General features: G+C 37.1%; 1 long non-coding RNA gene across 2 annotated transcripts; it reads right to left on the bottom strand.

Annotated features, from left to right (window-relative positions):
* Positions 1-885: 885 nt before the first annotated feature.
* LOC138371346 (uncharacterized) lies at positions 886-9306 on the bottom strand. 2 transcript variants are annotated; one of them, XR_011230407.1, is made up of 5 exons: positions 9157-9272; positions 8431-8648; positions 4716-4875; positions 3918-4024; positions 886-1438 (listed from the first exon to the last, which is right to left on the bottom strand). It is a non-coding gene; the product is annotated as an uncharacterized lncRNA (long non-coding RNA). The 2 variants fall into 2 exon arrangements; XR_011230406.1 differs by lacking the exon at positions 8431-8648 and having other exon boundaries at positions 891-1438; positions 9157-9306.
* Between the last annotated feature and the right edge of the window lie 2480 nt (positions 9307-11786).

Genomic DNA, 11786 nt, shown 5'->3' on the forward strand with positions numbered 1-11786 from the left:
GCCAGAGCCAGAGAGAGAGAGCCAGAGCCAGAGAGAGAGAGAGAGAGAGAGCCAGAGAGAGAGAGAGAGCCAGAGAGAAAGAGAGAGCCAGAGAGAGAGAGAGCCAGAGAGAGAGAGAGCCAGAGCCAGAGAGAGAGAGAGCCAGAGAGAGAGCGTGAGCGGAGCCAGAGCCAGAGAGAGAGAGAGTCAGAGCCAGAGAGAGAGCCAGAGCCAGAGAGAGAGAGAGAGCCAGAGAGAGAGAGAGCCAGAGAGAGAGAGAGAGAGAGAGAGAGCGAGAGCCAGAGAGAGCGAGAGCCAGAGAGAGCGAGAGCCAGAGAGAGCGAGAGAGCTAGAGAAAGAGAGAGAGAGAGCCAGAGAGAGAGCCAGAGAGAGAGAGAGCCATAGAGAGAGAGAGAGCCAGAGAGAAAGAGAGAGCCAGAGAGAGAGAGAGAGCCAGAGCCAGAGAGAGAGAGAGCCAGAGAGAGAGAGAGAGCCAGAGCCAGAGAGAGAGAGCCAGAGCCAGAGAGAGAGAGAGAGCCAGAGCCAGAGAGAGAGAGAGAGCCAGAGCCAGAGAGAGCCAGAGCCAGAGAGAGAGCCAGAGCCAGAGAGAGAGAGGAGAGCCAGAGAGAGAGAGAGAGCAAGAGAGCCAGAGAGAGTGAGAGAGAGAGCCAGAGAGAGAGCAAGATAGCCAGAGAGAGAGAGAGAGCCAGAGAGAGAGAGAGCAAGAGAGCAAGAGAGCCAGAGAGAGGAGAGAGCGAGAGAGAGAGAGAGAGAGAGAGAGAGAGAGAGAGAGAGAGAGAGAGAGCGAGAGAGAGAGCCAGAGAGAGAGAGAGAGAAAGAGCAAGAGAGCCAGAGAGAGCGAGAGAAAGAGAAAGAAAGAGAAAGAAAGAGAAAGAAGAGAGAGAGAGAGAGAGAGAGAGAGAGAGAGAGAGAGAGAGAGAGAGAGAGAGAGAGAGAGAGAGAGAGAGAGAGAGAGAGAGAGAGAGAGACAGACAGAGACAGAAAGACACACACACAACAAAAGAGGAGACAGAACAAAATTAAGGCAAGGAGAGAGAAGACAGAACAGAAACAACAGAGAGAGGAGAGAAATGAGAAATCATTGAAGAGAAGGGGAAGAGAAACACAAGATAAGAAAAAGATGCAAGAAAAATATACAAGATAAAAATGACATAAATGAATACCACAAATATAAAAAGTAAAGGAAGAGAGAAGCTAGAAGAGACAGGAAACGAGAGGTGTTAGAAGAGAGGAGGAAAGGAGAGATTAAAAGTTAAGAAAAACAGGAGAGAAACGTAAAAGAAATAAAAAAAGGGGACATTTGTGAGGAGAGAAAATAAAGAGACCAGAGAAGACCATATATCAAGAGTGTGAGGATAAAGACTTATATATTTTCTTAGTAGACATCCTCTGGCTCTTGTTGCCTCTCTTGTATACGAATTGTACTTGCAAGTTTTCCCTGAAAAGATATTAACAAAATTAATATTTAATTATTTATTTATATAAATTACACACACACAAACTTATATATATATATATATATATTATATATATATATATATATATATATATATATATATATATATATATATATATATATATATATAAAAAGTTTGTGTGTGTAATTTATATAAAAGTGACCATGTCTTTTTGGGAATAAAGTATGCAATGCATTATAATCTGGAAGAAAATGAGCTTGAAGCAGTTGAAAAACCTGACTTGTGGAGAGGTCATTATGGGGAACTCAGATATTTCCTTAAGGAATTTGACAAACACTTTCTGTTAGGACATGAAGTAAATGAGATGTATGTCAAGTTTTGTGAAATATATGATAATGGCACAACAAAATTTATACTAAAGCAGAGATGCAGAACTAGGAAAAGGGGAAAAATTGCCCAAACATACAAGCAATACACAGATGCGAGAAACAACAATAGCAGTAAGGAGAGGGGCAGAAAGACTATGACTTTCGGTCATATTCAACAACACAAATATACATACACACACACACATTATTGGAAAAAATTGGAATTGGAATATTGGAAAAAATAATTAAAACTAAATGGGTAGAACACCTGGAGAGAAATGATATAATTTCAGACAGACAGTATGGTTTTCGATTTGGAAGATCCTGTGTATCGAATTTACTCAGTTTCTATGATCGAGCAACAGATATATTACAGGAAAGAGATGGTTGGGTTGACTGCATCTATCTGGACCTAAAAAAGGCATTCGACAGTTCCACATAGAGAGGTTGTTCTGGAAACTGGAAAATATTGGAGGGGTGACAGGTAAGCTTCTAATATGGATGAAAAATTTTCTGACATAGAAAAATGAGGGCAGTAATCAGAGGCAATGTATCGGACTGGAGAAATGTCACAAGTGGAGTACCACAGGGTTCAGTTCTTGCACCAGTGATGTTTATTGTCTACATAAATGATCTACCAGTTGGTATACAGAATTACATGAACATGTTTGCTGATGATGCTAAGATAATAGGAAGGATAAGAAATTTAGATGATTGTCATGCCCTTCAAGAAAACCTGGATAAAATAAGTATATGGAGCACCACTTGGCAAATGGAATTTAATGTTAATAAATGCCATGTTATGGAATGTGGAACAGGAGAACATAGACCCCACACAACCTATACATTATGTGAGAAATCTTTAAAGAATTCTGATAAAGAAAGAGATCTAGGGGTGGTTCTAGATAGAAAACTATCACCTGAGGACCACATAAAGAATATTGTGCGAGGAGCCTATGCTACGCTTTCTAACTTTAGAATTGCGTTTAAATACATGGATGGTGATATACTAAAGAAATTGTTCATGACTTTTGTTACGCCAAAGCTAGAATATGCAGCTGTTGTGTGGTGCCCAACAACAGAAGTTGGCCCATATCTTAAGAAGCACATCAACAAACTGGAAAAGGTGCAAAGACATGCTACTAAGTGGCTCCCAGAACTGAAGGGCAAGAGCTACGAGGAGACGTTAGAGGCATTAAATATGCCAAAACTAAAAGACAGAAGAGGTGATATGATCACTACATACAAAATAGTAACAGGAATTGATAAAATCGACAGGGAAGATTTCCTGAGACCTGGAACTTCAAGAACAGGAGGTCATAGATTGAAACTAGCTTAACACAGATGCTAAAGAAATATAAGAAAATTCACTTTCGCAAATAGAGTGGTAGACGGTTGGAACAAGTTAGGTGAGAAGGTGGTGGAGGCCAAGACTGTCAGTAGTTTCAAAGCGTTATATGACAAAGAGTGCTGGGAAGACGGTCTCATCCTTTAACTACACTTAGGTAATTACACACACACACACACACATACATATTATATTATATTATTTATATTATATTATATTATATTATATTATATTATATTATATTATATTATATTACATTATATTATATTTATATATATATATATATATATATATATATATATATATTTATATATATATATATATATATATATATATATATATATATATGTCGTACCTAGTCGCCAGAACGCACTTTTCAGCCTACTATGCAAGGCCCGATTTGCCTAATAAGCCAAGTTTTCATGAATTAATATATTTTCTCTATTTTTTTTCTTATGAAATGATAAAGCTATCCATTTCATTATGTATGAGGTCAATTCTTTTTTTATTGGAGTTAAAATTAATAGATATATATGACCGAACCTAACCTATCTTTATAGGTTAGGTTAGGTAGCTGAAAATGTTAGGTTAGGTAGTCGAAAAAACATTAATTCAAGAAAACTTGGCTTATTAGGCAAATCGGGCCTTGCATAGTAGGCTGAGATGTGCGTTCTGGCTACTAGGTACGACACATTATATATATATTATATATATATATATATATATATATATATATCGGACAATTAGTAAAAAAAAAAAAAAAAAAAAATTAAATTATTTTACCTTGTACCTAGATCCACCAGGCCTGTTTGGTGCCTGTTTCAGTACTTCAGAAATCTGGAAGGTCACATCCTCCTCCTCAACTTGTGGATGTGCGTTGATAGATGATTCTGTAAAATTAAGTTATTTATATAATAATAAATTCAGTATAACAATAATATTCTGTAAAATTAAAAGTAATTTATACATCAATCAGATAAAACTCTCCAGAGATGGTGATACACAACATATAAAGGACAAGTTTCAGAACAAAATATGCATTTAGGAATAAGGTTTTGTACATGTAGGTAGCACATGAGAAAATAAGTGGAAGGTGATCAAGTTTATATTAACATGTTAATGACTTTGTTAAGGCTTTGCAAGAATGAAAAAATATTAATAATATAATATCACCTACCAATTAATTGTACATCATTTATAAGTCAATTATTTGCATTATTATTATTCAATACTAATGATATAAAAATGCATTTTGTAATCTACTATTTATGCAAGTATTAAGCACAGGATCATGAAATAAACTGCAAAATACTGTAATGGATAAACCAATTAATTTTACATTTTCCTATAGCTAAGTCAGTCAGTTCTATTAGCAGCAGAGAACAATTATGCCCAACCTCTATTAAATGAAACAATCTTAAGAGCAAGTGATAGAAATATAATCATTTATGCTTGGGATTATGGAATGGTTCCAAATATGAAAAATATCAAGTTTTTTGGTTAAAATTTTTTAACTTAAAATTTACATTTTTAAGTGAATTTTAAACTTTAAAAAAATTATTTAATTTTTTGGTTACTTACTTAAAATAACATTATATAGTTCTTGTTTTTGTAGAAATGCCAATTTCTTCTTTTGCCCTTCCAGACTGTATAGTGACCACAGGCCGTTTGTTCATATCTTCATTATTCTTCGAACTGTGGTTTCACAATCAGACCCACGTACACTGGTTAAAAGCATCACCTAAAAGCAACAACAAAAATGTAGTACACTGACGAATTTTGAATATATATATATATATATAATATATATATATATATATATATATATATATATATATATATATATATATATATTAGTTGATTTTATACCCGCATTAGGTCAGGTGATAATACAATGAAGGTGATAATAAAGCCATTCACAACTGCAGGCCTAATAAAAAAAGGAGGTGGCATAGCAATATCTTACAAAGATACCTTCATCTGCAATAGTCTCATTAGTAATAGAGACGACTATTGTGAATATACCTTTGCCAAGTTCTCCAGTAAATCCCTTAAATCCTCCTTGACTATAAGTGCCATCTATAGATTTCCCAATACCGACATAGCTTCATTCTCAGATAACGTAAGGAATCTTATCATAAATAACAATCTCAACAAAAATCAAACCAACTTAGTGGTTTGTAATGGTGAACAAAACATGCAGATACTTATATATAACCTGTGAATAGAGTGTAATAACACCAAAACTATTTGTTTATTGTTTTATGACCATAATAATTGAATCACTAATATGATTCACTAATATATAATCCTAATAATAATCACTAATATATAATCCATTGAGCATGCTGCATCTCTTTCAGTCTCTTTGCAATTTGAACAAGAGGGTTTTTAATTGATCGAACCATATTCTTAAAGTAAAGTAAATGAGATGTATTCCATATTTTGCAAAATATACGATGAAGGCACACAAACATTCATACCAAAACTGAAGGGCAGGATTTATGAGGAGACATTAGAGGCATTAAATATTCCAAACTTGAAGACAGAAGGAAAAGAGGAGATATGATCACTACGTACAAAACAGTAACAGGAATTGATAAACTTGACAGGGAAGATTTCCCGAGACCTGGAATTTCAAGAACAAGAGGTTATAGATTTAAACGAACTAAACAAAGATGCCGAAGAAATGTAAGACAATTCACTTTTGCAAACAGAATGGTAAACGGTTGGAACATGTTAGGTGAGAAGGTGGTGGAGGCCAAATCCGTCAAAAGTTTCAAAGCATTATATGACAAAGAGTGCTGGGAAAATGGGACACCACGAGTGTAGCTCTCCATCCATCTGATTGATAACCCAAATGAATTTTTCATGGATATGATACCAACATCAAATCATAAATCAGATGTGATCCTATCCCCACTGGATTTTGAAGAAGCCATAGACAGTATGCCTATGCACTCTGCACCAGGCCCTGACTCTTGGAACTCTATATTCATCAAGAACTGTAAAAAACGTTATCGCAGGCCCTTCACATTCTTTGGAGACAAAGCCAAGATACTGGCATTGTCCCTGACATACTAAAAACCGCAGAGATAGCACCGCCCCATAAAGGAGGAAATAAGGCAGAGGCAAAAAACTACAGACCGATAGCACTAACATCGCACATCATAAAAATCTTTGAGAGAATGCTAAGAAGTAAGATCACAAAATACATGGAATCACAGCATCTCCATAACCCCAGACAACATGGTTTCAGAACAGGGCGCTCTTGCCTATCACAGTTGCTGGACCACTCTGACATGGCACTAGATGCCATGGAAGACAAACAAAACGCTTTGACAAAAAAAAGCCTTTGACAAATGTGACCATTGTGTTATTGCACATAAAATGCGTTCAAAAGGAATTACCGGAAAAATAGGCAGATGGATATACAACTTCCTGACTAATAGAACCCAATGTGTAGTAGTCAACAAAATAAAATCTGGACCATCAACCGTAAAGAGCTCAGTCCCCAAGCGTACTGTGCTTGCTCCAATACTTTTTCTCATCCTCATATCGGACATAGACAAGGACACAACCTATAGTACTTGATCATCCTTTGCAGATGACACTAGAATCTTCACGAGAGTAGGCAACATAGAGGACACGGCAAACCTCCAATCAGATGTAAATCAGGTCTTTCTATGGGCTACAGAAAATAACATGGTGATTAACGAACATAAGTTTCAGCTCATGCGCTACGGAAAAAATAAAAAATATAAAAACGGAAACCACTTACAAAACTCAGTCAAATCATAACATTGAACGGAAAAGCAACGTAAAGGATTTGGGTGTACTGATGTCAGAAGGCCTTACATTTAAAGAACACAATAAAGTAGCCGTCACAACTGCAAGAAAAATGACAGGATAGATAACAAGAACTTTTCACACTAGAGATGCTATACCGATGATGATAGTTTTCAAGACGCTAGTGCTCTCTAGAGTGGAATACTGCTGCATAATGAAAGCCCCTTTCAAAGCTGGAGAAATTACTGACCTATACTTATGCATTTATCTTCGGTTTAACACAACAGGCACCAGACACACGCTAGGCATCATACACACTAGGATAAAACAAACATTAGGCCAGAAGTCAGAAAAGAATTCAAAGAATTTTACTGGAAAGGCTTGCTGTTAGGAAAGGAAGTAATTGAGATGAATTAATGCACAGTATGTCAATTTTGTGAAATATATGATAAAGGAACAAAAACATTTATACCAAAACAAAGATGCAGAACTAGGAAACAGGATTTGTTCAACTGAAATTTCAAGACGGACAGAGACCAAAAGACACAAAAATGGAATCAATATACGAAGAGGCCAAACCCCCAAACATACCAGTAATACAAAGAGAAACAACTACACGGCAGTGAGGAGAGAGGCAGAAAGAAATTTTGAAAAAAAGGAACAAACAAATGTAAAGTAGAACAAATCATATTCTATAAATACAGCAACAACCAATTGCAGGTAAAGGATAATATTCAGAGCTTTTAAATGCATGGATGGCGAAATACTCAAGAAATTGTTCACGACTTTTGTTAGACCAAAGTTGGAATATGCAGCGGTTGTATGGTGCCCATATCTTAAGAAGCACATAAACAAACTGGAAAAGGTGCAAAGACATGCTACTAAGTGGCTCCCAGAACTGAAGGACAAGAACTATGAGGAGAGGTTAGAGGCATTAAATATACCAAATATACTACACAAATATATATACTACACATGCACAATAAACTACCCTACACAGGCTGAGTATGGTGTGTACAATAAATTATTAGCTAAAAGATAAGACTGAGTTTGTATAAATGGGGGTTAAGTCAGAGTGGGAAAATGTAAGTGGAGTGCCTAAAAACCCTGTCCTGGGACCTCTGTAATTCATAATATATACAAATAATTTAGACTCAGGTTTGATCAGCAATATTTGAAAATTTCCAGACGATACAAAAGGGATTTTTTTCTGGATTCAGGATTATTTTTTTATGGCTGAAAACAGGTTTTCAGCAATAAAAGAAATACAGTATTGCTGGAACAACCGTCGACATCTTCAAGAGAAAACCTGAACATCTTCAAGAAGTGAAGATGACCTTGAGAAGAAGTATAGGTTGGGAGAAGTATAGGTTAGGAATTGTCTCCAAAGAATTCTCAAAGAATTACTCGTTATTGCTATCCAAGATAATTAGACGAGCCAAAGCTAAATACTACGAAGATAAATTTACCCAAATAAAGAGTACCTTACCTAAAAATATGTATGTACCTTACGTAAATAAACATTTGATTTTGAAGTGCCGGACAAACAAGGCTGTGGTGGATATGTGGGCCTGAGGGGCCTGTCCAAGCAACAGCCTGTTGGACCAAGCTCTCACATGTCAAGCCTGGCCTTGGAAGGGCTTGGTGAGTAGAACAACTACCAGAACCCTATAATGCATGTATCAAGGTGTCCAGGCAGTGAGCACCACATAATGCAGTGCAGTCCTGTAAGAATAAGCACAGTAAGTATGGGCATGGAGGGGGTGCAGCAGTGGCTTGTGAAGGGCTGGAGAGTAAATGGACATGCCCAGGGGTAAAAAGCATTAGGGTAACAGAACATAGCCCATAAAAATAGTAATGACAATGAATGAATAATTATATGAATGCAATAATACTTCATATCTCGATAGGAATACTAAGCAGGATGCAAGACAAGGTACTGGTGGTGATAGTGGTTGGTACAAGTCCTCACATCCCCACAGACACCAGTAACAGCCCTCACCTCCCAACACAGTACCCTTGTAGCGAGTTAATCTTATACTCGCTTCATTATCTTATAGCAAACTAATTAACACTAATTACAGAAGCTACACAGGTGATACTTTGGTGTGAGTTGAGCGCACTGAGCGTCGGTATCGCTACACCCTTGTTCCTTAACAACCCTTTGGACCTTTATTACAGAAAAATAGAATCAATTAATTTAATAAAATATAAAATATAAGTGCTTACTTACGATAATACTATCGGTGGAACACAAAATCTTCTTCTTCTTGATAGTAGGTGCAGTTTGCATGAAGGGTTAGTCCTCGCCATGACTGAACTGACGACAAAATGGCCGATGTGTTGATATGGCGTCAGGTGACGCTGTGACGTCACAGGTGAGGGACGCTTTGCGCATTACTCCCTCGTACTTAAAAAGTACTACAGGTACTTTTTGGTTTTATTTTTGAATATGGCAGAAGTTGGACAGCTTTTCAAATCATTATAAGGGAGTGAGTTCCATAGACTAGGTCCCTTTATTTACATAGAGTGTTTACATAGATTAAGTTTGACTCTGGGGATATCAAAGAGATATTTATGTCTGGTGGGGACGTGGCCATGTGTTCTATTACATCTGTCCAGGAAGAGTTTCAGAACAGGGTTTGCAGTTAGAAAAAGGGCTTTATAAACGTAATTTACACAGGAGAATGTATGGAGTGAATTTGTTTAGCATGTTTAAGGATTTGAACAAGGGAGCTGTGTGTTGTCTGAAGGTAGAGTTATTTATTGTCCTGATAGCAGATTTTTACTGGATGATGATGGGCTTGAGGTAGTTTGCAGAGGTTGAACCCCAAGCACAGCTACCATAAGTAAGATAGAGATAGATAAGTGCATAATAGAGTGAGAGGAGAGCAGAGTAGGGTACATAATATCTGATCTTAGAGAGTATCTTAGAGAGTATACCAATTGTTTTAGAAACCTTTTTAGTTATGTGTTGTATATGGGTGCGGAAGTTGAGTCTCTTGTCTAAGTATAGGCTAAGAAACTTTCCATCATTTTTATTGCTAATGTTTACATTATCTATCTGAAGCTGAATTGCATTTGTTGATTTGTTTCCAAATAAGATATAGTAGGTCTTTTCTATGTTTTGTGTGAGGTTTGTTGGTTGACATCCACAAGTAGACTTTTTTTAATTAATTGTTTACAACATTATTTAACAGGAGTGGGATGGGGTCAGAGTAGATGAGTAGTATCATCAGCCAACAATATAGGTTTAAGTATGTTAGAGACATTAGGGAGATCATTGATGTATATAAGAAACAGGAGGGTCCTAGGATGCTGCTCTGTGGCACCTTTACGGTAATTAAGTGGTAGAGTGGGAGAGGTTATATCATTGATGGCTTCATATTGGTGTCTGTTACTAAGATAGGATCGGATATAGTTTAGGGCAAGGCCACGGATTCCATAATGGTGGAATTTAAGTAAGAGGTAGTTATGGTTAACAGTATCAAAGGCCTTTCTCAGGCCGATGAAGAGTTCAATTGGAAACTCACTTTTGTCAAGGGCTGAGAAGATTAAGTCAAGCAGACTAACAATAGCATCATTGGTACTCTTTTGGGAGCGGAAGCCAAACTGACAGGGACTTAGTATATTGAATTTTACAAGATTGGAGTAGAGCTGTTTGTAAAAAAAAAAAAATAATTTTGATAATATAGGTAGATTCGATATGGGTCTGTAATTATTTATGTCTGCCGTGTTACCTCCTTTATGAACTGGCGTTACTCTTGCTTTTTTAAGGATATCAGGGAAGGTATGACACTCTAGGGATTTGTTGAACAGCAGTGCTATGGATGGTGCAAGGGCATGGGAGGCACGCCTGTGTACCATCGATGGTATTTCACTAATGTTCCCAGCTTTGGTTTTTAGCGAGTGAATGATGGACACAACATCTGTAGGGCTGACCGGAGAGAGGAGAAGAGAGTTTGGATAGCTGCGTGAAAGATATGTGGTAACATATGTCTGAGTCTCTGGGATTTTTCGGGCAAGGTGAGCACCAAACGATGAAAAGAAGCTATTAAATTCAGTTGCTGTTTCAAGATCTGTTGCAGGTGTATAACCATCCTTGGAGATTTTTATCTTATTATGTGAATGTTGTTTAGCTCCTAGGATGGTAGAGATGGCTCTCCATGTGCTTTTTATGTTGCCTTTTGCTTCTTTGAATCTATTCTCGTAATAGGAACGCTTTGCTCTTATTATACTGGTAAGCACTGATGAATACCTCTTAACTACTTCTTTTCCAACTAGGCCAATCCTAAGTTTTTTTTTCATATTCATGTTTCTTGTCGATTGCTTTAAGTATGCCATTAGTGAGCCAGGGATTATTTAACCTTTTTGCCAGTTACTTGCTTGGTGAGGAGAGGACAATAAGTATTGTAAAGGCTTTAAATTTTGGAAAGAGGCTAGTTAACGAATTATTATCCTGTGTATTGATAAATTTAGATTCCCAGTTTACATTGTGGAGGGCATTTGTGAGATTGCCTATTGCCGCTTCACATTGTAACCTAAAGGTAATTTTCTTGTTACCTGGTGGTGTTATGGCCATGTTCGCTACAAGGAAGGTAGGATAGTGGTCAGTTGTTCTGTCAGTGATTATACTTGATGTAAGAGGAGCTGTTATGTTGGTCCATCAGTGATCCAGGGTAGTCGCAGATGTTTGAGTGACTCGGGTGGGCCTGGTGATTGCGGGGATGAGCATACAGGAATTCATGCTGTTGAGGAAACAGTCTACTTGAGGGTTATTTTGTAGCCCTAGGTCAATATTGAAATCACCTCTGAGAACTATGTGATTTTTGTTGAGATTATTGTTTATGATAAGGTTCCTCA

This window comes from Procambarus clarkii, chromosome 35 (assembly GCF_040958095.1).
Source record: "Procambarus clarkii isolate CNS0578487 chromosome 35, FALCON_Pclarkii_2.0, whole genome shotgun sequence".
Classification (NCBI taxonomy): domain Eukaryota; kingdom Metazoa; phylum Arthropoda; class Malacostraca; order Decapoda; family Cambaridae; genus Procambarus; species Procambarus clarkii.